The 27,336-nt window shown below is 39.0% G+C and overlaps 1 pseudogene; it reads left to right on the top strand.

Annotated features, from left to right (window-relative positions):
• The first annotated feature begins 2,139 nt into the window (after positions 1-2,139).
• Positions 2,140-27,336, top strand: LOC129263428 (zinc finger protein 585A-like; annotated as a pseudogene).

Below are 27,336 nucleotides of genomic sequence, written 5' to 3'. Positions count from 1 at the left end.
AATATTGGTTGGCAACGTTTGGCAAAAAATGGATAGTTATGGTTACAAAATGATGCCAGAATTATATGAATTAATAAAAGTAGAAGAGAGTTTACTTACACTTGTTGACATCGCCATCTTTGTAAATGCAACCTAGTTACGTTATGCGTATAGAGGGCGGCAAAATCATGAGCGGTGCTAGATTAAAAAGTGCTAAAATGTCCCGCTTCTAGTGCTGTTGTCGGAAACAAAAATCAATGTCGACATGTCGCTTAAAAATTAATCCCGACATCGACAATGTCGACATGAAAAGGGGACCGTAATCTAGCCTAGGCTCCCTAACATAAAAAAAGCATTCGATCGTGGAACAACACTCTCAATTAAATGTATTCACCTTGACACGAGTGATATCCCCACACTAGATCTATATAATACAGGCTCAGTTCGGGAAAACATATTTTTTACCAAGCTGGAGTGAATTCACTTCCAAAATAACCGATTTAATCCACATTTTTTGTACCACGATCCGGTCTCGAAAACATTGCGCAATAACACTCGGAGTCAATTTGAGAATCACCAATTACAACAGTGATCATTGCGTATTATACGCTGGTACACATGTGCTGCAAACGCAAGCTCCTCAAATTGACAATAAAAAATAATGAAAATCGACCGATAATTTCAGTATCACTTACGGGGCGATCCGTGCAACGATCTCCAAACAAATGAAGGGAAGTTTTCTGTGACTTCGTGATATGAAGTAAGCGCTGAATTGCGGCGGTCACAACTTTGACAAAAACACGTGTTCGCTGCTGCTCACGTTTATGTGAAAAGTAATGCATTTAGGAGCAACGTTTTATCAAGCACGCGATGGATGGGTACGGTGAATGCTACTACGCTACGCTCAGCTCGCTATAGCGCTAGATATAGATCTAGAGCGAGTCGGGATCGAGGGCGGCCGGCTCGATCGGGCAGGCCGGCCCTGCACTGACGTATTTCTGCTGCTGCACAGCTCGCAGGTATTCTTTTTTCGTTTAATGCGCTGCTAAGCTGAATAAACCTTTTAATCACGCCAATTACTGTGGATAAATGCTTCTAACTTCTCAGCTAAGCTTTACACTTGTGACTTTAGGCTAGACCCCTTTTTATTTTATATTTACATGTCGATGTGGGTGCGTGCATGTCGACATGTCAGAATTTTGAAAATCCTTCGTATGTCGACATCAATGTCGATATGAGGCCTATCGACAACAGCACTACCCGCTTCAATCACTGAACTAGAAATACGTGGAAGTCGTGTACACCCAAGCAAAACATCGCCAGCGAACTCGATAAGTGACCGCCACCATTTTGCTAGGTCAATTGTTCGAGAATGCGCCGTAGAAGGCAAGATGCAATATGTTTTCTCTTTGTATTTCTAACTTAGTTCAGTGGTTGGACATTTTAGCACTTTTTAATCTAGCACCGCTCATGATTTTGCCGCCCTCTAGATCCCGTATTTCATTTTGTGAAATCTGGTCACCCTGAGTATGAGTGAACATAATAAAGCATGAACAAAAAAAGGGATGGAAGAGTGAATCTGGCATGTTGAAGGGAATGTAAAGAAGGTGATGGAAGAAAAGATGGAATATTGACGACTAACAAGAGAAGAGATCGAGGATGATCAAGAAATAATGAAGAACACATGCATCTATATATGTTCACACTACAGGTCTACATTACTGTAACTGGTTCCATCTAGCTCCTTTATTCCATGATGTCGTTCGGCCTTATTTTCTCACAAAATAGAATCAGTAGTAATTTCTAATCAAATCTAACTAAGATTAAGAAAAAAAAAAGTGACTCTATAAGGATAGCAGCCGTGATCAATCCCCCGCCCCCCCCCCCCAAAAAAAAAAAAATCAAAAAAAAAATTAAAAAAAATGAATCTTTGCATTGATCATGATCCCTTTTTCATTTAGACTTGTTATGATAATAAATGCATACTTTAACAAGTTTACTATCAGCCAATCAAAATTAATGATCTCAGTTGCTTTAAATTGTTATTGCAAATTGGTTGTTGCAACATTTTGATACTGATCAGTGACCGCTCGTGATTTGCCATAAGTTTTCGCGCACAAATAGCTTTCCATACTTCCCTTATACTGTACGCTTAACAATACAAACCAAAAAAAAGGGGAAAATCTGAACTTGCATGCTGGCGGTCGACTCTTCTTCTCATAAAGTACAGTCTGCCGACTGGTGTATTCCGATACGGCGTGCCAATTTCCATTTGTTTCCAATTCAACAAGAAACTCATTAGTAAAAAACGCAGATCTTTGCAATTTTTCCAATGTATTAATTCATCGGAGATCATTTTTGGTGAGTTAATTTCAGACAGTGCGATATTATTATTATAATTATATGGTCATGATGGTCGATAACCCCGGGAGCGCCGGCCCGCTTCGTGAGCCGGCGCCCAGGCCCCAGGGGCCCGTTTCTCAACACCTGGACAAGTTAGTCATATCTTTATCTTTATCCACCAACCACGGAGTTAGTTCCAATCTTACTAAACCTGTTTCACGAAAGGCTTCCTAGCTAGAATACCTTGATATCGATATACTAATCGGTAAAAACAGCAGCCAAAACGTAGCCAGTAGCCCACTCACAGCAGTAGGCCTAGTACTAGTAGTAGTATTAGTACTATACCCAGTTGTGTGTCCGGACGATCAATTTTAGAAAGTCATTTGGAAAAATTTACAAGCGAAGTTTCATCAATTTTTCGTACAAAATATAAGGAAATATTATGGAGAACAAAATGGAAGATGATTACAACTATTGAATTCATATTTTTAGTGTAATCCAAAGACAAAAAAGAAGGCTTCAAAAATATAAAGTGTCCGGACACCCCACTCTAGTCTAGGCGACACCGCAATACTTACCCGTGTTAATAAAGTGGGACTCCGCTCACGCGCGTTTGGGCCTCCCTAGCTTAGAACTAAGCACTAATATCACCTTAAAAACTAAATCTACAAGGTATGTATAATCTATTTAGTAATTTGATAATGTTTAAACGGTACTCACCAGTTCTTTTGATGTATTTTCTCCAGAATTCCCACGGATTTGTCCCAAATCTTGCGACAAACCACGTCGCGGTAGACAGCTGTACATTTTTTTTTATTTATAAATAAAGCGCCCCTTACGATAGTTGTTAACAACGCAGCCAAATTGTTAGGTTTTTTGCACTGTGTCCAAGGCTTTTTTATTTTGTTTGATTTTTTATTTTTTAATAAATATTTTGTTCAATAGCGATTTTTACGTCAAATATTAAATTTATATCACAAAATATTTTTTAATTGTAGAAATATACATAATATTATGCAATAATTTATTCTATATATATTTTATAATAAAATTTATAATTGTTGCGGTCTTTAAAAAAGGATAGTCGATTGATCAGGTGATGACCACACGTATCACGTGATCTGAAAATCAGCTTCATACCGCTTTGATCGCACTCGACGGTGACCGGACTGACTGCCAAAAAAAGATCGAAAAATGACTCAAATGTAAGTTTCCCTTTATTTTATTAAATTCAAATTAGGAATAGGAATATATTTAATGGGCAATCTTTTAATAAATGATAAACAAACGAGGACAAAACTCATATTTTGGGAGTAATATCATACTTGGGTGCAGGAAACAGTACGGTTAGAAGTTCTAACCTGTTTTTAACGCATTGTCGCCTATGAGGTCCATACATGCTAATGTTTGGACCTCATTGGTACTAGGAGTGCGGACACCCGACCCCCCCATCCTACTACTAGTTACTACTAGTACGAGGTTAGTCAGTAGAGGCGCACGGCCAATATGGGAGACTCTCACCAATAGGGGAGACAATCTCCCACATTGGAGACTTGCTTTGCAAAAGGACAAAAGAAACAACACCCAAAATTTTGTCTCACTGTCACTGAGGTCAGAAGCCCATTTCATTTGTTTTGTGTGTGATTGACAACAAAAATCCTTATCAAAACAAAAGTAGACGGTGAATTTTTAAAGTAGACGGTGAAAAAGGGTAATTTTTCATGAGGAATCTGCTTAACACACTTTTATTTGCCGCCAAGGTAATCCTTTTGCAGCAAATGTAAACAAAGGAAATTGGTCTCCGAAATTGGAGACCGTCTCTGAAAATGAAATTGGATACCCAAATTCTTTACAAAAGTCTCTGATATTGGAGATAATCTCCCACATTGGAGACAGTCTCCAATATTGGCCTCTACTGTTAGTAGCCTTAGCCTAGTCACAATAGCAAAAGCAAAACTTTCAAAAAGAAAAATTTTGACAAAATTGCAAATATTGTGATGAATTGGGAATTACATCTTTTAAAAATGATAGCACAGGTAAATTATGCATCATAATATATTCTTAGACCATGAAGACTGGGCATTCAATTGCAGAAAAAATGGAATTATGAATAATTTATTTCATGACTAAAAATCACAATTTGGACGTTGAGATGGGTACCCCCGCCCCGGGATATCCAATTTTGATAGTTTACAAAAGTGAACCATAAATAATAACGGTATTCTTTGTAAAATGATGATAATTATACGGTATTTTACGATTCCAAACATCATCGAAATATAGTTTAACAATTTGTTTTTAAATCTTTGATACCGAAACTTACTATTTGACAAAATCTATGCCTAAATTAGAGATAGAATTTATCCAAATGTTAATAGGGGTCTGAAAACCACAAATACAAGTCTAGTCATGGATGACCTGACGTGGTAGAATCTTTATCGATTGAATTATATTTTACTATTTCAAAATGAATGGTTTTGTGGCGTTTAGCCAACAGTTTTAATAGTTTCTTTGTATTACAATGATAATTGAATGCATTATCCCACTTGTTTTGGGATGTAATTTCAACCTCTATGATTGATTACGTAAGATTATAATTTTCAAATTTCTAGACACTTTTGCATGTCATACATGTAGTCTACCCCCGTGGCACGTGATGCCACTACGTCATTGAGAAAGAAGTTATGATAGGTTCGGAGGTGTCATAAATATTTAGTGAGGTTGTTGTACCCGATCTTGGTAAAGAGGGCTTCGTGAAACGGTTAGCGGACAAGTAGCTCACTATCTCTGATTTAGTCAAGAAGTTAGACTTATGACGGTGTTGAGAAACGGGCCCCAGGAGCTCACCGTGTATGTACCCATACCTCGTTCGTAGGATGAGTGGGACAAGGGTAGATTATGGTCAAAATATCTAGCAAGATAAATTGTGAAAACAGAAATTATGCACTCACCACGTTTATGCCCAGGAGGGCCTTGCATCGTATACATCCAGATATGGATGAGTCTATTGAGTAGTACTATTACTGAGTATCATAACAAAATGGCCGATCGAGACTGGGGTAGGAGAGAACTTTTCTGGGTTTTTTTAGGTTCCAGTCTGTGCCTCGATGTCAGGATTCTACCACTCGATAGACCTTCATCCATAGACCATGTAGACCATATAATCGTGGTATAAGACAAGTGCATAATTTCTGTTTTCACAATTTATCTTGCTAGATATTTTGACCATAATCTACCCTTGTCCCGTGAGTATGGGTAAATACAAGGTGAGCTCCTGGGCTAGATGGTCAAGTTCAAACGGCCCGGTGGCGAGAATCGGGCATGGCCATGGCCACTCAAATTCAGGGTTCATGGTGCGAGGTTAGTAAATTATAACCTCGCAACATGTGTGAGTGGGCCATGGCTTGATGCACTCACAGAATCATACTATTGCGAGGTTATACTAACCTCGCACCTTATTTTAACCTCATTCTTTGAAAGAAAGAAGAAAAACAGGAAGGGAGGGAAAGAAAGGGATAATGGAAAAATGAAAAGGAAAATAAAAAAAAGAAAGAAGGGATGAACGAGAGGGAACAAAGAATGGAGGGAGGAGGGAATGAAAGAAAGAAATTAATGGGAGGAGAGGAAGAATAAAAAGGAGTGGAAGTGAAAAGGAAGCAAAGAAAAGATTAGGAAAGAAAGAAAAATGAACACAGAGAGAAAGGATCACCAGGAAAGAAAGATAGATGGAACAAAAAGGGGCAAGCAGGAAGGATAGAAAAGAAAGAAAGAAGAAAAAAGTGCAAACTTCAAGCAAACAAAAAAATCCAATCTAACAAATGTCATAATGATATTTGGTGTTTTTTAATATATTTTTAAAATTTTCAACTAAAATGTTTTAGAAATGAATAAAATATTGAAGTGAAACATCTTCACAACAAGACCAGGAACAAGATTCAAAACGAAAGCCAATCTGCTCCGATCCTACATGCCTAGCTAGTAGCCTGCCACACACAGGCAGGAGGCAATTCATTTGCAATGTACTGTATTAGGTAAGCAAGAAAATCATCGCATGCAGAACTCGCAAAAGTTTACAGTAAATTTTATTGTCTCTGCTTCGTCATCTGTTGGTTATTTGATGAAAATTTGTCATTTTTATAATTATGTATATTTTTTCAAGATTCTGAAATACGGACAAATAGGCGTCCGGGGAAGGGTTTGTCGGGACGCTGGGACAAAGGAGCAAAATACGGGACGTCTGGTCACCCTGCAATAAATGTTCCACCAAAGTCTTTATAGTAAAAAGATTGGAAACTTTGCCGACTTTGTGTAATGCTTTGACTCGATTTACATGGCAAATAGTTTTTGTGCCTAGTCTTTCCCTTGTAGTGTCTTTGATATGAAGATAAATTGTGCGCCCTCTAGCTATTTATACGAAAAATTTGGGAAATACAAGCAAGCTCGGTGTTTTGTCAATGAGAAGAAAATCATCGCTTAAATGACGCTATTTAAGGGATCCAGAGGTGTTGTGGCTCAGTGGGTAAGTCTCCGGACTGTGAACCACAAGGTCCGGGGTTCAAATCTCACCACAGCACTAGCGTCCTGTGGCAAGGCGTTTATCTACATTTGCCACTCTCGACCCAGGTCTGGTAAATGGGTACCCGGTAGGAAGAAATTCCTTGAATGCTTGAAGCGCCCAATCAGGGTAGCCGTGCTAAAGCCGGGGTAATATTATGCAGCGCTTAGAAACATTTGTAATAAGCACTATATAAATGTTGCATATTATTATCATATTCATCATATTAGGGGGAATTGACTTAACATCGTTTGGTAAGTTTCGTAGGAGGGCTTGATTTTATAAATACTCTTCTGAAATTCATGGGAGTTTGTTGCAATTTTGCATGCGCCGTGCCTTCAATTTTCCTGTACACCGCGGCAGTAATGCACCCATGGGTGCATTTTTCCTTTGCCTTTGTTTGGCATTGCGGCGTCTCTCGACTCTCTGCAACTTGCAACTTTGCAAGGCTGAGCTGAGTCGCTGATCTCTGGCATTGTGACACCTTTTTGTTAGACTTTGAGTTGGACCGTCGAGTGGCGCACCGCTGCAAAATTGTATAGAATATAGAGCTACATAAAATAAAATGCATGTTGAATCACATGGCAGAGACTAGACAGGAATAACCGTCGTTTCTTTGGATTTATTTAAAGGGGAAGTTCACCCTGACAAAAAGTTTATTGTAAAAATAGCAGAAAAGATAATAAAAAATATTGTCGAAGGTTTGAGAAAAATTCATCAAATAATTAAAAACTTAAATTTCAATTATTTGATTTGTGACGTCATATGCGAGCAGCATTCCTACATAGCGAATGGTAAAAAGTCAATGAAATGTCATTTTCTCAGAAAATTGAAAATTGTTTTCTCTGTACCTTTTGTATATCAATAGACAAATTATTTCACACCCAATCATGAATAGAAAACAAAATTAAGTCATCAGGAACCATACAAAATTTGAAATTCATGCATTTTATATTACATAACACATGGGGCAGCTGCTCGTTTATGACGTCACAAATCCAAAACTTTGAACTCTAATAACTTTCTTACTCTTTAACAGATTTTCCTCAAACCTTCACCAATATTTTTTATTATTTTTTCTGCGATTTTTACAACAAAATTTTCTTCAGGGTGAACTTCCCCTCTAAAAAGTTCTGACATTTTTCTAGACTATAAAATCCCCATTTACTAGTAGAGGCACATGGCCAATATCAGAGACCCTCTCCAATATGAGAGATATTCTCCCATATTGGAAACTTGCATCACATAAGAAACAAAACGAACAACACCAACAAAAGTTTTTTTTTCCACCCATGACCCCAAATTTTGTCTCACTGAGGTCAGAAGCCCATTTGTTTTGTGTGGGTGACAACAACAACAAATATCCTTATCAAAATGAAAGTAGATGAAGTATATGGTGAAAAGAGGTAATTTTTCATGAGGAATCTGCTTATCACATTTTTATTTGCCGCCAAGGTAATCCTTTTGCAGCAAATGTAAACAAAGGAAATGGGTCTACCAAACTGGAGACTGTCTCTGAAATTGTGTATATGGGGATAGACTGTTAATACAGCCATGAGAAGGTGATTGGGGGGGGGGATGAGCAAGAATCCTAAATAAAGCATGAGACTTGGTACTCGTCTTATCCTTCTTCATTCTAGGAAAATCTTGGTATCTTCACTTCGGCTTCCAAGTAAAGTGATGCCACCATGGCTCAGCCAAAGTTAGATGAATATTCAGATGTCCAGGTTTACTTCACAGACAATGAATGGGCAGATATCAGCGATTACGAGAAGATTTGTATCCAGAATGTCAAGGAAAACTATGAGATGATGATACAAGTTGGTAAGTGCAGTAATTTGTCAATGGAGCTTTTGTCCATTCATTATTTCTGGGGGAAAAATGTTGAAAATTTGGGGGTCATGAGAGAAACATACTGTACAATAAGTTGTCAATAGGGCAAATCTATAATCAACCTTTTTGCACATCCGACCCTCATTTTTCTCAAGTTTTACATCACTTTATAAACTGACCAATTTATAATCATTTGAGAGCATTACAGACTGTCAGAAGAACACAAAATCAGAGACAGAAAATTTCATGAAGGTCCCACAAACATGGGGTCGGACATACATATTGAAATTGCCCAATAGAATTTTATCAATTGAGTCACTGAAGTTTGGTTCTATTATGTCTTTTCCATGCTCACAACAACCTACATGTAAAGTGAGAGCTATGATGTCAGCGAACTAGAGTCTTATTTCTTTTGTTTTAGGAATCTTGAGGTGTTCTATTATGCTGCATTGGTAGTTCAAACCTTAAATTCTTTGAAGCTAGGCCACTTTTCACATGTGTGAATCCCACTTCAGCCTAACGTCCTTTCGCAAGGTGTCCATCCGTACTGTGCCACTCTCCATCCAGGGCCCCCGTCGCATAAAAAGTTACCATTATGGAAACTTTGCCATGCAATGGTGTCTTTCATGGAATCCTTGATTTTGATTGGCAGTTGATCATTGTTACCATTGGATTGCAAAGTTACCATATTGGGCCCAGGTGTGATGTGGGTAGGCATATGTGAAAGTCTATTTAGTATGCCTAAAAATTGAGTCTAGGAACTGTTGTTGGAATACTCCCAGGGAGTGGAGAATGTGCATATATTATGTGCAGGAATGAATGATTGATTCTATCGACAGGGGTAGCAATGAATAAATCTGCAAGCGCTTTATAGATACGTTCAATGTATATCTGAAGCGCATTATAAAAAATCAGATTATTTATCTTTTCATTGGAAATTAGTTTGAATAATATTCAATTTGTTTTTTCTCAATATTGGTGTTTCATACCAATGTTGAAAACACAATTTTTGTTTTATATACTCAGGGGTACAGGTCAACCCACCAATGTTCATGCAGCGTCAACAGGGATTACAGAAAGAGATCTCAGAAGAAAGTGAGGATAAGGGGACAGAGTTGAGAGGTTTGTGAAATTACGGTTACACTTTGTAATTCCGAAGGTTCGTAATTCCGAAACACGTAAATTGTCTATACCTCGATGTTCGTTAATCCAAAAACGTAAAAGGGTTACTTAATCCGAACATTTGTGGCATTATTACGAAGGTTCGTTATTCCAAAGGTTCGATAACCCGAAAACGAAATTAGGTTCGATGTTCCGAAGGTTCGTTAATCCGAAAACGAAATAAGGTTTGTTGTTTCGAAGGTTTGTAAGTCCGAAAACGAAATAAGGTTCGTTAATCATTTAGTTTTCGGACTAACGAACCTTCGGAATTACAAACCTCATTTCGTTTTCGGATTAACGAACCTTCGGAATTACGAACCTCACTTCATTATCGGACTAACGAACTTTCGGAATTACGAACCTTCGGAAATACGAACCTTCGGAATAACGAACCTTCGGAATATCCAAACCTTCGGAATAACGAAGCTTCGGAATTACGAATGTATGCGGAAATTACCATGTTTCTACATGTATGTAACCTAGCAATATAAAATCAACAGAAGGTCACACTGTTAAATTGTGATTTGCTCTATTGACAGACATTGTTTTTGGCAGTTTATGCAAAGGTAAATTGTTTTTTGTGTACTTTGAAAATAAAATAATGTCACCTTGGTGAAAGTTACTCACTAAACGGAAGTTTTCCTGGCATCATAATTTGCTCCACATTTTTTAAAGAGTGCGATGTATAAAGTCTTTTGTACAGCATATTTTTCCATATGACTGTACATTTCTTAGTTGAGAGCTTTTCTCTTATGACAAAAAATGTTCAAATTTGTAAATCAAAATTATTCCCTGCTAAATTTTAAAGTTATTTTCAATTGTCTAAAGGTATAAAGGCCTATTTTGTGAGCCAAGTGTTGTATGAAGGATCTCAATTGTCCAGAGTCAGAATACAATTTTTGCTGATTGATTGTAATTGAACTTGATTCATTGTATGAACATGATGATTCCAGAAGATAATTTATGTTACAAAAAAAATTGAAGTGGAGTATGTAATTAATTGATATTTAGATGCGAGTGCATTGGTCGGTTTTGCGGGCATAAGGTAAGTATGGAAGTGTTAAACCCATGAGGCTCAGCTGAGTGGGTTTAGACTAGTTTCCATAGTTACTGCATGCTTAGTATTCCAACCAATGCACAAACAAACCTGTGTATCATTTGTTTTATATGATGGTAGAATTTTCTGGGGAAAACAACAATTTGTACAACCATGCATTAGTAATTACCGACACCTGGCTTACCATGTATTCGGTAAGCATGCATAAGTAATTGCAAGATGCATGGCTGGCCATGCGTCAGTAATTACTCGTGCCTGGTGCCCATTCTATAATAATTACTTATGCATGGTGCCCATTCTATAACAATATATATATGACTTTGTGAAGTTAGTAATCCATCTCTTTTTCTCTAGGATCTTCTGATGTTCATAATCCCACTCCATGTCATACAGAGAAGAATGAGTTACACAAAGAGAATTTCAATACAGTAAGTACGAGCATGCAGGACAATTTATTTGCACGCCTCTGAGTTCATTGGGACAGATCAGGGCCCCGTCTTACAAAGAGTTGCAATTGATGCGATCAATCGCAACTCTTTGTAAGACGAGGCCAAGTACATACTGAGCTGCAAACCATTACAAGATAATACATTTTTTAATCAGCTAAGTTCTTGCTAATGCTTAAATAATAATCCCACATTTCTATGGTATTTCTATTTTTCTTGAGGCTTTTTGAGGCTTTTTTTCAAGTGTAAACTTTTTTGTTGCCCTCCTTTTCTTGTAATGATATCAATATATTGTATATGCGAACGTAAAATTTGATTATGTTTTAATGAATAATCAATAATTTGAATCGTTGGATTTGAATTCGCCTGTTATTCTTAAGTTCTGCTGTAAACAGCGCAGACCATCCGAAAGGTACACCAATTCTTTGCGCCAGCACGCAGTCTACCCTGCCCTTGTACACAGCTCATCATATAAGGAACGCCTATTTCCTCTTTCTGTTTCGCCCTCCATCATAAATGGATGTCCAGCTACATGTAAATGCTCTTAACCCTAAAATGGCCGGGGGGGGTTGAATCAACCCCCCCTCAACATTTTCTGCGATCATTCCGCCGCGTGAAATTTTTTTACCGCGCCACTCGCAGAGTTTATACTTTTAAGTCTCGCGCATCTTTTGAGACCAAATTTACGACGCCCGGGTACGTGGTTCCGAAATTACGCAACATTTTGTAAGTGCATGTCAGACCAAAAATTGTTCCAAAACGTGATTTTGTGTACAAAGTCAATGCAAATCGAGTTTTCTCATCTTATTCATAAAGATATGATTATTTTTACTTTAAACAGCTGAAAGCAATTGATTTTAGCATAATTATGCTTCAAAAAGGTTGTGCAATAAATTTGGTGAAAAAAACAAAGAAAAACAAAAGGTTGAAAAACAAAGAAATACATAAGAAATTCATAAAACCATAAAATACATAAGAAATTGATTTCCAAACCGAAGGTTTTTTTCAATTGCCATTGTTAAGAATGCTACAAAGAATATTTTTACCAAAAATTAGCATTCTAGGAGCTTTATTTAGTGAATTAGAGCAAAAAGTATGATTTATGCATAAATTAGCATAATTAATTCATATAAAATAAAATCTCATTATTTTGGAAAATTTTACCATACAGCCTTGTAGATTACATCGCACACTACCAGCGTGCAAATTTTTGCGGCGCTAGCGCGATCGGCGGCCAAGATCTTAGGGGGGGGGTTGAATCAACCCCCCCCCCCCCCCCCCCCCCCCCGGCCACAGAACAGCCAAAAAAGCCCGGCCTAGTTAGGGTTAAATCTAGCAATTCTTTTCACGTTTATAGCGCTCTTTACACATTTAGCAACTCACAATCTTACCCTTATGGGTTTTATTATGATTTGTGATGTTGTCTTTCGTATGCGGGTCCTTACAAGAATTTGATATTTTGTTTCTCTTGTTCCCAGGTGTTGCTTTGCATCTCATCAGTCATAGCAGTCTCCTGTCCCTTCTGCTCCCAGACAGAGCCTATGCCTTGTTACCTCGGGCAAACCTTTTTTTTCTGATTCTTGTGCCAATGGCCAGGTGTCGTAACTTTATATGTTGCCCCAGAACACCATCGAGCAGTGCGGGTTTGTTCCCCCAGTTCCATATCAGCTTCTGTCGCCGGTGTCCCCAAGCTCCAAGCAGATTAAGCGGTTCTTTGAAGGTGCAGGTCAAGTTCAAATGTGAGCCGAATTTGAATAAGGTCAAAGGTCAATGCACTTTCCATGACTGGCACTGTGCTGTGCTGTACACACAATAACTTTCTATATCTTCGAGGTAGGATTGCCAAATTCATACAAGAGGTCCATCTCTTGAAGGTGCAGGTCAAGTTCAAATGTGAGTTGAATTTGATTAAGGTCAAAGGTCAATGAACTTTCCATGACTGGCACTGTGCTGTGTTGTACACATAATAACTATTTTATATCTTCGAGGTAGGATTGCCAAATTCATACAAGAGGTCCATCTCTTGAAGGTGCAGGTCAAGTTCAAATGTGAGTTGAATTTGATTAAGGTCAAAGGTCAATGAACTTTCCATGACTGGCACTGTGTTATATTGTACACACAATAACTTTCTATAGCTTCGAGGTGGGATCGCCAAACTCGTAACAGAGGTCCATCTCTTGAAGGTGCAGGTCAGGTTCGAATGTGAGTTGAATTTGATTAAGGTCAAAGGTCAATGAACTTTCACACTACTTTGTTCCTCTAGTGACATGAACTTTATAATTTTATACTTTTTAACACTAACATTTTACTTCAGAACTCGGTACTCTCTATACCTGAACCAGATTTTGTATTTTACTTGTTTATTCTTTAAAAACTGTTGTTATATATTTAATGAGCTATAGTTCTTGGCACCATTTATAATATTCACACAAATTTGCCAATGGTACAATAGAAAAACTTCTGTCAAAGTTTCTGAAATGTTACCCTTCAGATTTGACATGCAGTCTCTTCATGACTGCAATATGCAGGCGAGACAACGTTTGGCGTTTGCCTTGTTCAAAGAAGGGATCGATGGCCATGACCAGGTGCCAGGCTCATTTATAGGACTTCAAGTCTCCTGCCCATCAGCGCCTGTACCGAGGGTGTTCCCCAATTCCCGCGACTGTGACTGCTCTTACTCACTACGGGACTCCCGCCCCGTCAGTCTGCCAGTCATAAGCCAGACCACAAGCTGAAGTTACCCATGGTGGCAAGAACAGAGGTGGGTGGTCAGCCATCACTTCGTTTACGCATGGGAATGAGTAATGCGTGACGCATTTGCCCTATCCGCCATATGGAACAGCTTCTTTTTTCTATAGAAGCCTTGTTCCAATGTTACGGCAAGGTTTGAGCCACCTCACTGGCATTCCCCATCCTCCTCCAACAGTACATTGCGATTGAGGTCGCCATACTACTGCAGTTAGGTTTTGTATCCATCTCCCATGTCTCGCTTGCTGGGGCATGGAGTTGATCATTCTCAGCCAGTTCACTCAACCCATTTCTGACTGGGTATGCTCAATCACAATGGCTGGTTTAGCGAACATGTCAGACTGTCGCCTACCCTTTAGGCCATTCCAGAGGCATCTTCTTTGCCATTACAAGCCTGGCATAGACCCGTTGTTTTGGATCATCCTACTGACGGTCATCCATCACAGCCTAGCCACATAGACCTGCACGCCGTTTGGCAAGTTACTTCACACTTCTCCCCCGCCCACTTTGGTGTCGACGGACTGGGGCGGTCACTATGTGGGAGAGATGGTATCGGGGATCTGATATCAGCCGCACACACATATGATTGTGCTGGAGACACAAGCTGTCCTCAGCTTTCCTTGACACTGTCCAGAAAATATTGATTGGCTCAGGCTGGTCTGTGTTAATCCTCTCGGCAGACAAGTTTGTTGCGGCTTACAGAAACCGACAGGACAGCACTAGTCGAGCTCCTTAGTCATGCTTGCCTGCCCTCCGAGAGTTCTCTCCACTTAGAGATTTCTCGATCGATCCAAGGCCTTTTGTGCTGCTGGAATTAGACCAGGTTGCTGGTGTTCTGTTGTTGGGTGAAAGAACAGAGACTGCCTTCATTGATATATTTTTCCTCACGGGAGGCATCTGAGATGTTTCACTTTCCTCTGTTTGCATCATTATCGCTTGTATAAGGCAATGCTAGGGAGGATGGACATGGGTACTTTTGATAGTCCCCATATGGCTCAGGAAACTGTGGTTTCCCCGACTCCTCTCCCTACTTCAGGGGGAAGCCTTCACCCTTTCCAATGAGGGCGGACCTGGTGTCTCAACCCCTCTCGGAAATTGTGCATCTGGAGCCAGCAGTACTTGGCTGCTCTCGGGGAGGATGCGGGGCCTTAGAGTTCTCCGAACAGGTGGCTTAGTTTTAGCCGTTAGCCCGAGAGACTCGAGTATAGGCTTATACATTTCTCGACCTAGTCTAGCGTCTCCTATCGCAGGGTTCCTTGTCAAGGTTTTTTTCGACAAAGATGGTTCGTTTTAGACCATCAATGGCTATTGCTCAGCCATTGCAGCCCTCTATGTCTCTGATCCGAATTTTTTGTCTGGATCTTTTTCTCTTACGTCCGTCTTAGTTAGTTTTGCATCGTCATGGAGCCTAGAAGCCGTTCTTGAAACTTTGACTAAATTTCTTTGGAGCCGTTGGCTTAGGCATCTTCTTATTTTATCTGTCAAGACAGCCTTTTTTTTCAAGCGCCTCCGTTCGGAGACATAGCTCATTGCATGTTTGTGGATTACACCTGGTGTCATTAGGAGGGAGAGGCATGGAATCCGCATGATTCCCACACCTTCGTTTAGACGCGAACCAACCAGTCGCGCCTAGTTTTGTGGATTCATTTTTGACTCCCCTACAGATTTTTCCTTCTCTTGAGGATAAATATTGGTGTCTGGTCTGGTCCGTTTTGGTACCTCGTCTAGACAGAGTTGTTCGTAATTGATCGACCCTGTCTTCATTCGTCTCAACAGCTTCTCGCGGCACCTCTCACGCTGTTATGAGGAAGCAATTAGATTGGCAGGCGAAGGCCCAATATACTAGGAGTATCGAGTCATTGTGAACCCCTTCCGTGGAATTCCACTTGACGATTTTTCCTTGCACCTCTGTTGGCATTCTGCAAATTCTTCACGTGTTTTTATTTCAAAACTTTCTGTCAGATGAAGCGGATCTTGCCTTCTCAGCTATGAAGGCAGCGGCCTTCATGTCGTAGTCTTCCTAGTTTTTGCGCTTTTACTTGCTTAGACACCCCCCCCCCCCCACGGCTAAGTATGTGTTGGTGTAGCATGACATGCAGGTGTCATCTGGTTATTGAAGTAAATCATGTCTCAGTGTCATGGACTCAACATGAGGAAGTATGTTGTTGCTTATATGATGGGCTGCGTACGAGCACACGGGGAAACTGTGTTGAAGCAAAGAATCAGTGTACCTTTCGGATGGTTTGCGCGTAAACAGAACTTAAGCATAACAAGCAGGTATTTTCATGTTTGGAATGTTTAGTAACTTGGTTCTGTTTTATTTTCTTTTTTCACATTTAGTTCACTATAAAAGTAGAGGCCGAGTATGATGATGATGGCAATCTGCTAGGTGAGGCTAATCATGATGCAGAAGGGAAAATTACTGGTCTGGAATGGAAGAACTATGATGAAATTACCCAGACACAAACCAATCTAATATTATCAGGTGATCAAAGGACCAAGTCAGGTGATCGCATCTCTCCATCATGTAATCGGAAGGCAGAAATATGTGAGGCTAATCACAATGCGGAAGGGAAATTCAATGATCTGGAATGGAAGAACGATGATGAAGTTACTCAGACACAAACCAATCCAATATTAGGTGACCAAAGTACCAAGTCAGGTGATCCTATCTCTCTGTCATGTGATCAGAAGGCAGAAATATGCGAGGCTAATCACTATGCAGAAGGGAAAATCAATGATCTGGGATGGAATAACTATGATGAAGTTACTCAGGCACAAACCAATCCAATATCAGCAGGTGATCAAAGGATCAAGTCAGGTGATCTCATCTCTCTGTCATGTGAACAAAATACAGAAATATGTGATGCTAATCACAGTGCGGAAGGGAAAATAAATGATCTGGGATGGAAGAACTATGATGAAGTTACCCAGACACAAACCGATCCAATATCATCAGGTGATCAGAAGGCAGAAGAAGCTTCAGGAGGCAGCAAGACCCCAACCCAATTCCAATCCATGTATGAAAAGGGTAAGCGTGTGTGGCCTTAAACCATACCCTGAAAAAAATGAATTTGCTTATGACTAAAGGGGCTTGATGATTTAGTCCATCTAATTTGGCTCTTGAAAACTTGAATGCAACAGGAATATTGGGGTCTGGAAAACTAAAGTGGGAGGAGTCACATGGACAAAAGTTTTGGAAACTCTTTAGTTCAATATGTTATGAAATAAATGGTAATATGGGGCCATTATGGTCTTGTGGTTACTACTCTCGTCTTTCAATCAGAAGGACGTGGGTTCGAATTCCAGCCATGCTGTGTTTTCCTTCAAGAAATATACCCACATTGTACTGCACTCAATCCAGGTGAGGTAAATGGGTGTCCAACAGGATTAATTCCTTGAATGCAAGAAGTGCCTTTAGCAACTGAATCTAAAGCCAGGACAATATAAAGTGCGCCATTGAATAGGCAACTAGATGCTATCATTAGTTTCATTATTATCAGAGAGGACTGGAATGATCATACACACTTGTTATCTGTGGAACAGATCAATTGCCCTCGGCTACACCTCAGGCATCTTTAAAGGGGAATCCAGCCTAGGCCATAAAATGTTTTGTTGGGAAGGAGAAAAATAAATTAAACAGAATGGCGAACGTTTGAAAGGAATCGGACAAGCAATAAGAAAGTTATAGCTGCTTTAAAATTGAGATCACTATTATATGTAGATTTCAAATTGGCAACTGGGTAAGTAAATTATGACAAGGGGCAAGGACAACTTTCCCATAGGCCATGTACTTTATTATCAGGGATTTGTGGTTTTCTCCTAAGTACCCATTCCCCTGGGGCAGTAATCTAAATATAACCCAGGTAGTATATTGCTTAATGTCCTCATGAAAGAAAAATATAATTTGAAATATAACTTTTGGGAAAAATGACATTTTAGCCATAATATGTATTGGAGTACATGGAAGAGTAGTCCTTGCCTTACATCACTATGACATCCCATATGCGGCCAATTTGAAGTCTCCATGAGTATAGTGATTACCAATATTTACAACTTTAAAAATTCATAACTTTCTTGTTGTTTGTCCAATATTGTTCAAACTTTCACCTATCATCTGGTCTGATTTTTCTTTTTCTTATAAAAATAAGTTTTTGTTTGGGTTGGATTCCCCTTTAAACTGTTCTAAAGGGTACCTAATTGCTCCCTAACAAGAAGAACTCATGATACTCATTGCGCAGGATTACTTAAGTTAGAAATTGGCCTGTCCGCTGCATCCGATCTGGCGCACCGTAGTGTGAATCCGTCCATTTGAGTGCACTGTACAACCAATAGACCTAGGGCAAGTCATGGAAGGTTAAAGGAGAATCCGATACAACCTTGGTTATAAAAAGTTATGTGAAGTTTGGCAGAGAACAAGTTTTCCTGTTAGTCCATTGGTCTGTTTGTAGGTTTGTTAGTCTGTTCCAAACTGTGGAAGTTTTTGTTCAACTTGCTCTTATTTATTTGTGAATCAGTTATGTTGATAGTTGGACATATGCTCCTTGGGTAATACACATTTGACCCCATGAGAATGATGGGGTCCAAGGTCATCTAGGGGTCAAAACGTCAAATGATATGAGGTCATGTTCATTCTTATTTAAAGTTTTTTGTTCAACGTTTCACACGTTTCTTTATTTCTGCATCAATTTTGATCACATTTGGTTCAAAGGATCCTTGGGTAATACCGCATGAGTGTGTTGTTGAGTATGATGGGTCAAGGGTCATCTAGGGGTCAAAATTACAAGTTTACTTTCGTATTGCTCTCATTTCTATATTTCTGCATCAATTATGTTCACACTTGTTACGTATGATCCTTGGGTAATACCGCAAGTGTTTTGCTGAGGATGATGGTGTCAAAGGTCATCTAGGGTCAAAAGGTCAAGTTTTTGTTCAAACTGCTTTAATTTCTTTATTTCTGCATCAATTCTGTTTACCCTTTGATCTTTGGGTAATACATGTACCACATGTGAGCCTGTGAGAGTGATGGGGTCAAAGGTAATCTACATGTAGAGGGCAAAAGGTCTATTTATATGAGGCACAAGTGATTGCTGCTGTCCTTCAGTGACAGCTTGTTTACGATCGGCTTGATGGGCGTCAGCTGCCAGCGCTCTGTTTATAAATGGATTAGCGGCGACGGTCTTAGGCCCAAAGGAGGGGATTCGTTGAATGTCCAGTTGGAGTAGGTCCATGATTATACTAAGCACCCAAAATTAAACCATCATGTTTTCTCATTAAACACTTTTATAAAAATAAAAATTTAGGATTTTTCCTGAGTGTCAAAATAAAAAATTGCTTGTTACAAACTTCCCCTTCCTTTAGACAAACGCCATAAATAAAAAAAATTAAGGACATCTACTTAAATTATCTGCACCTACATGTACATTCTCTGTTCCCTTTATAATGATGATAATAATAGGCATTTATATAGCGCCATCTATCTAGAAATATTCTATTCCGAGGCGCGTTGTTATTATTATTACCTCGGCTTTAACTCGAGCTGCCTTGCAGCGCTCTTGCATTCTAAGGAATTACTAAGGAATTAATCCCGCCGGGTTCCCGTTCACCTCACCTGGGTTGAGTGCAGCACAATGTGGATGAATTTCTTGCTGAAGGAAATTGCGCCATGGCTGGGCTTTATTACCTGAATGCTGTGAATATGCTTGCAATCTGAGCACCAAACACAGAACTCTTGGATTCTTTAGTTGTGGTTTTGGTAGATAAGACAGAGGATGATGATCTGGGTCCCATTTCATTAAGACTTGTTTCTATGACAAATTTTGAATCAACCAATCAAATCGCAGGATTTCAGTAGCTTTAAACTGTTATCGGAATTTTGTTATTATAACGAGCCTGATGAAACAGGACACAGTTTGGTATCTGAATTTCTTTCTGCACAAGTAGTAGGAAAACTTCTTAACTGCCCATGCCGAAGCTAAGCATTCGCGCTCAACCATGGGGTACCTTTGCTTGCGCTCCTTAACTACCCATGCCGAAGCTAAGCATTCGCGCTCAACCATAGAGTACCTTTGCTTGCGATCTAGCAGCTTACGATATGCATAGTTAATTGGAAACAAGTCTCCAACTTGTGACAAATAGACCAGTTCATAGTTCATGAAAGAGAAATTTGTGGTGCAAAAGATTGTAGGCACACCCCATTGTAATGGCATGCATTTCATGACAAGCTCACTACGGGCACTCATACTTTGCGCATAGGTTAAGAATAGTTCACAAATGATATGCAAAAAATTGTTTGTGCAGACCACAAGATCAGTGTAAGAAGTCCTTATCAATGAATGTAGAGGGCGTCAACACCAGAATGTAGGAATATTGAAATTTTGGCAAACTACATCACACAATAAGGGTGTTGGGGAAATTTGCTGAAAGCACGTGGGGACAGTGCATGAACATTGCATGAATTACGCGCAAGCAACGCGGAAACATGTCGTGAATGTGTCGGGACAATGCGTGCACTAATAAAGGGAAGTCATGCCATAACATTTCCCACACTGGCACGCATCAATGCGGGCACCACAATGCGTGCAAAGGTCAACCTAAGAGAATTATTTGAATAGTTAAGAATATGTATCGTCTTTTGCGGAAACATGTCGTGAACGTGTCGGGACAATGCGTGCACTAATACAGGGAAGTCATGTCATAACATTTCCCGCATTGGCACGCATCAATGCGGGCACCACAATGCGTGCAAAGGTCAACCTAAGAGAATTATTCGAATAGTTAAAGGAGAATGACACCTTTACAATGTAGAACAAGATAGCTTGTGTGAAAACAGAAAAATCAAAGAAACAGTTAATGAAAGTTTGAGAAAAATCAGACAAATAATGAGAAGGTTATGAGCATTTGAATAAATATTGCGATCACTAATGCTATGGAGATCCTCACACTGGCAATGCGACAAAGATGTGTGATGTCACTTGTGAACAACTCTCCACATTACTCGAGTATATATTTCACTTAAATTGCCTCTTTTATCTCATAGATCAGTAGATCATGAGTTCTTTCTATCGGAGGGCATGTAGTAGAGATTTTTAAAGAATACATCATGGATAAAGAGTTTTATCACCATAAAAAAAGCAAAACAAGACATTTTGGTGGTATTTTATAGTTTATCAAAGGGAAAGTTGGTCACATGTGACATCACATATCCATGTCGCATTGCCAATGGGAGGATCTCCATAGCATTAGTGATTGCAATATTCTAATGCTCATAACTTTCTCATTATTTGTCCGATTTTTCTTAAACTTTTGTTGATCTGTTTCTTCAATTTTTCTGTTTCGACAAAAGCCTACTATTCCAAAGTTTTCATTCCCCTTTAAAGTTGAATTAAGAAGGGGGTGAGTTTCCATAAATATAGGTTCTACATACAATATATAGTATATATAAGTTGTTCAAACAGATAGCATGTCACAAAAATCCTCTGCCTTCTCGATATTTTGCTTTGAAAGTCTATGAAATTAGCCACCTGTCAGAGCCTGAGAGACGAGTGTACAGAAAAGTCACTCGGAGTGTGACGTCACCGGGGGGAATTTAGTATAAGAGGTGCCTGAATGTCATACAGAAATGCTATGCAGAGAGAGAAAGATATTTTACATTTTTTTTTCAAAGCAACTCAAATCAAACAAATATGACTGATATGTACAAATCTTTACTTTCCCTGTATAAAAAACAGTATGAATAACCACCATGAACTCTTCAATCATGATGTAAGATAGCAAACAGTGAGTTATTGAATGATATTTTCATTATTTCTCATTTATTTTATCACGATGTTCAATCAAGTGAGTAGCTGGAAAGTAATTCCGGCGGCGAGCTCAGCGCGCGCTGAACGCATAATACTAGTACACACAACACCCAGCTAGGCATTGAGTGTACTGTTATGGTCTGGTATGTCGACTTAGTTCATGGCCGTGCAGCGATCCCCTGGCGTTTTTTCTTCTTTTCTTTTGTCTTTGACTCCACTTTTATATCCTCTGGATCATTTCCACTCATAGCTCATTCCACAGAACAATCTTGAACCAAACGTATAGTATTCTTTCTCGGCCTTCTGAGTTGTTTTCTATATTTAATTACGCTAGGGGTCACCGTCACACATACAAACGCAATTCGCAAGTGAGTTGAAGACAGAAAGATATATATAGTAATTAGTATACATCTCTATGGTTGAAGACAACAAGAACGGTACGGTCGCTCGACAGCTAGCTGCGCCGGAGCGGGCGGCCGGTCGGCACAAAGCAATTCCGCAACCAACTGTGTTTTTTTGCAAGAGCCGCGTCACACGCGGATAAATATGTCATAATAACACGTCTGCTACGTTATCGACTGGTGAGAAGATCTCGATCAAATTTCATATTATTCACCTTGAAATTATTCCTTTAGGGTCTATGGTATCATTCTGAGGGAATTCACATATTTGGAATAATAGTACGGCCACAAATATTTTAATCATTTCCTCTTTGCAAGTTCTATGGCTCGCAGATACAACTTCATCTGCAGTTATTCCATATGAAGGAGTACGTGCACAGTACACAAAACGGGACCGAATACCCCCCGGTGACGTCACACTCAAAGAACACCCGTCTCGGTAGGCATTGCAGGAGCGAACTCAAATTCACTATTTTGAAAAAAGAAAATGGGGGGTCGAATCACCTATTAGTGTTTGGGGGGTTGTAAGGTTGCTATTAATGTAAATATCTCAATATTTGGAATCGTCTTCTTAATTCAACTTTAAGAATATGTATCGTCTTTTCTTGATAGATTCTGGACTGTACAGATGTGAGTACTGTGGATCAGTCTATGCTATTCCTCTCATCTTAGCAAGGCATCTCAAGTACAAACATGGGCTCAATGGTGTTGTCTTGCCATCATATGCGTCAAAGGAAAGCATTCTACAATTTGTCGAAGGAGAAATACAAAAATCCATTTGCAAAACTAATGATTTTACACATGGTGAAAAGAGAATTTTTAAAATACGAAACAAGGAAAATATACTCGAAATGAGACGTTATGTTTGTGATCAGTGTGGTAAGGCATTTCGTCAATCTTATAGTCTCACAACACATAAACGAATCCATACAGGTGAAAAGCCCTATGTTTGTGATGTATGTGGTAAGGCATTTAATATAAAATCCCATCTCACAAGACACAAACGTATCCATACAGGTGAGAAGCCCTATGTTTGTAATCTTTGTGGTAAGGCATTTAGGCAAGAAAATGTCCTCAAAAGCCATAAACGAGTCCATACTGGTGAGAAGCCCTATGAGTGTGATCAGTGTGGTAAGGCATTAAGTGATAGAGGTGCATTGAAAAGACACAAACGGATCCATACAGGTGAGAAGCCCTGTGTTTGTGATCAATGTGGGGAAGCCTTTCGATATGTATCTACTCTCATAACACATAAACAAGTCCATACAAGTGAAAAGCCCTATGTATGTGATCAATGTGGTAAAGCATTTAGTCACGAAATTCGTCTCAGAAATCATAAACGAATTCATACAGGTGAGAAGCCCTATGTATGCGATGTATGTGGTAAGGCATTTAATGTAAAATCCCATGTCACGAGACACAAACGTATCCATACAGTTGAGAAGCCCTATGTTTGTGATCAATGTGGTAAGGCATTTCGACACGAGTCTAGTCTCAAAACACATACACGAATCCATACAGGTGAGAAGCCCTATGTATGTGATCAATGTGGAAAGGCATTTAATAGAAAAACTCATCTCACAAACCATAAACGAATCCATACAGGTGAGAAACCCTATGAATGTAATTTTTGTGGTAAGGCATTTCGGCAAGAAAATATCCTCACAAACCATATACGAACCCATACAGGTGAGAAGCCCTTTGTATGTGATCAGTGTGGTAAGGCATTAAGCGATAGAAGTGCGTTGAGAAGACACAAACAGATCCATACAGTTGAGAAGCCCTGTGTTTGTGATCAATGTGGTAAGGCATTTCGACACGAGTCTAGTCTCAAAACACATACACAAATCCATACAGGTGAGAAGCCCTATGTATGTGATCATTGTGGAAAGGCATTTAATAGAAAAACTCATCTCACAAACCATAAACGAATCCATACAGGTGAGAAACCCTATGAATGTGATTTTTGTGGTAAGGCATTTCGGCAAGAAAATATCCTCACAAACCATATACGAACCCATACAGGTGAGAAGCCCTTTGTGTGTGATCAGTGTGGTAAGGCATTAAGCGATAGAAGTGCGTTGAGAAAACACAAACAGATCCATACAGTTGAGAAGCCCTGTGTTTGTGATCAATGTGGTAAGGCATTTCGACACGAGTCTAGTCTCAAAACACATACACGAATCCATACAGGTGAGAAGCCCTATGTATGCGATCAATGTGGAAAGGCATTTAGTAGAAAAACTCATCTCACAAACCATAAACGAATCCATACAGGTGAGAAACCATATGTATGTGATTTTTGTGGTAAGGCATTTCGGCAAGAAAATATCCTGACAAACCATATACGAACCCATACAGGTGAGAAGCCCTTTGTGTGTGATCTGTGTGGTAAGGCATTAAGCGATAGAAGTGCATTGAGAAGACACAAACAATCCCATACAGGCTTTGTGTGTGAGAAAACCTGTGTTTGTGATCAATGTGGCAAGACATTTAGTAATGTATCTAATCTCATAACACATCAACAAATCCATACAGGTGAAAAGCCCTATGTATGTGATCAATGTGGTAAGGCATTTAGCCAAGGAATTCATCTCAGAATTCATAAACGAATTCATACAGGTGAGAAACCCTATGTATGTAATTTTTGTGGTAAGGCATTTCGGCAAGAAAATATCCTCACAAACCATAAACGAACCCATACAGGTGAGAAGCCCTATGTATGTAATCTATGTAGTAAGGCATTTAGGCACAGAAATGGCCTCAGAAACCATAAACGAACTCATACTGGTGAGAAGCCTTTTGTGTGTGAGGAATGTGGGAAGGCATTTAGTCTTGGACATCATCTCAGGCTACATAAACGAACCCATACAGGTGAGAAGCCCTCATATATGTGAGCAATGTGATAAGGCATTTATTTAGTAAATCTTGTAGTCTCATGATACACAAACAAACCCATTGGCCTGAATTCACAAAGGTGGTTTTTAAAACCCACGGTTGAATCCGTGGTTTATGCAGATTTCCTGTATAAATTACGCTTAATTTAGTGCGTATCGGTCGCGTTTAACACAAATGTCCGATGCTGATGCCCGCTTTTGTCACAGTGCACCAAATTGTACGCCTGTTACCATGGTAAGATACGCAATTTTATTCATGAGTCCACTGTTTGAAGAGTGGACTCATGAATGAAATAGCATGGATAACTATGACAACAGGCATTAATTTGGCGCACTGTCACAAAAGCGCGCATCAGCATTGGACTTTTTTTTTTAACGCGCCCGATTTATACAGGAGATCTGCATAAATCATGGACTCAACCGTGGGTTTTCAAAATCACCTTCGTGAATTTGGGCCATTGAGGTGAAACAGTTGTAAGGCACATAGAGATATAATTGCTTTCAGAAAAAGAAGTAAACCCATACATGTGATACCGGTAAGCCCTTTGTGTGTGATAAGTTTTGTGAACCATTTAGTTATTCAAAATTATTTAAAGGGGAATGAAACCTTTGGAACAAGTAGGCTTGTGTCGAAAGAGAAATATCAAAGAATAAGAACAAAGAAAGTTTGAGAAAAATCAGACAAATAATGAGAAAGTTATGAGCATTTGAATATTGCAATCACTAATGCTATGGAGATCCTCAAATTGGCAATGTGACAAGGATGTGTGATGTCACATGTGAACAACTGTCACTCAAAATGTCTCTTTTGCTTTTTCTTATGGTGATACAAACTCTTTATTCATGATGTATTCTTTAAAAATCTGTATTACATGCCCTCCTAAAGAGAGAACACATTATCTACTGATAGATGTGATAAACCAGGCAATTTAAGGATTTCCATAGCATAAGTGATCGCAATATTCAAATGCTCATAACTTTCTCATTATTTGTCCAATTTTTCTCAAACTTTTGTTGATCTGTTTCTTTTATTTTTCTGTTTACACACAAGCTATCTTGTTCCAAAGGTTTCATTCTCCTTTAAGAATACATACAGGCCAGAAGCACTATATTTGTGATCTTTAGTCTCAAACAGTTACAATAAGTCTTTGATCCATAATCACCATCCCTCAAGAAATACACGATCCTCATCATCTAATTTCTTACATATTTCAGTTGCTAACAAATCATGCATGGAAACGGGCCTTTGCTCATGCAGGGCCTAACCTGTGGAATTCTCTTCCACAGAGTTTGAAAACCCAGACTTCAGCGACCACCTTCAAGGGCAACCTGAAAACATTTCTATTTAATAGTGCTTTTTAAAAGACATTGACTTATTGTTTAGATTTTTTCTTGAAAATGATGGTAAATAGTGAAAAGTAATGGAAAAATATCAAAATTTGATAAAAATGACAAAGTTTAGCGTTTTACTGATTCTTACTTATTTTCACCGAAGGGTAATATGGAGGGCATGTGTGCAATGCAAGCATTTAATCTAAATTGTTTGCTTACTTTAGGATTATGATAAAGTTGTGTGGTACAGAAGTATTACATTGTTGCTTATTTTCACAGAATTATGGTGAACTTATGGTTACAGAAGTATTGCTTTTCATGATTTGCTTATTTTCACAGGATTCTGGTGAACTTATGGGTACATAAGTATTGCATTTCATGATTTGCTTATGTTCACAACAGCGGAGTGATATATGTATGTAAGTGAGGTTGTAAGTATGCAAATAATGGTACTGTTTACAAAATGCAGATTTGAAAAGCATTGGGCTTATTGAAATACTATGTTTGGTATTTTATTTTATTCAAATTTACATTCCCCCCCCCTAATTATAATGTTAGATTATGTTTGATTTATCCCTGAACATGTGGAAATATTGTTAACATGATTGAATAAAAAGTTGAATGAAAAACCTAATTATGAAGTAGGAAAAAAATATTGCGCCAATATGTTATTGAATTTGATGTGTCTTGTGAAATGTCGCCCTCTGCGAGGGATGATGTCTTATCGGCCCTTACGACGATGGCCGCGCAAAGATAATGAGGCTTGCCCTAACGTTGGTGTA

The sequence above is a fragment of the Lytechinus pictus genome, chromosome 6, assembly GCF_037042905.1.
Source record: "Lytechinus pictus isolate F3 Inbred chromosome 6, Lp3.0, whole genome shotgun sequence".
In the NCBI taxonomy this organism is placed as follows: Eukaryota; Metazoa; Echinodermata; class Echinoidea; order Temnopleuroida; family Toxopneustidae; genus Lytechinus; species Lytechinus pictus.
Note: the sequence above shows the minus strand (reverse complement) of the source record. Positions and strands in the feature narration are given on the sequence as shown.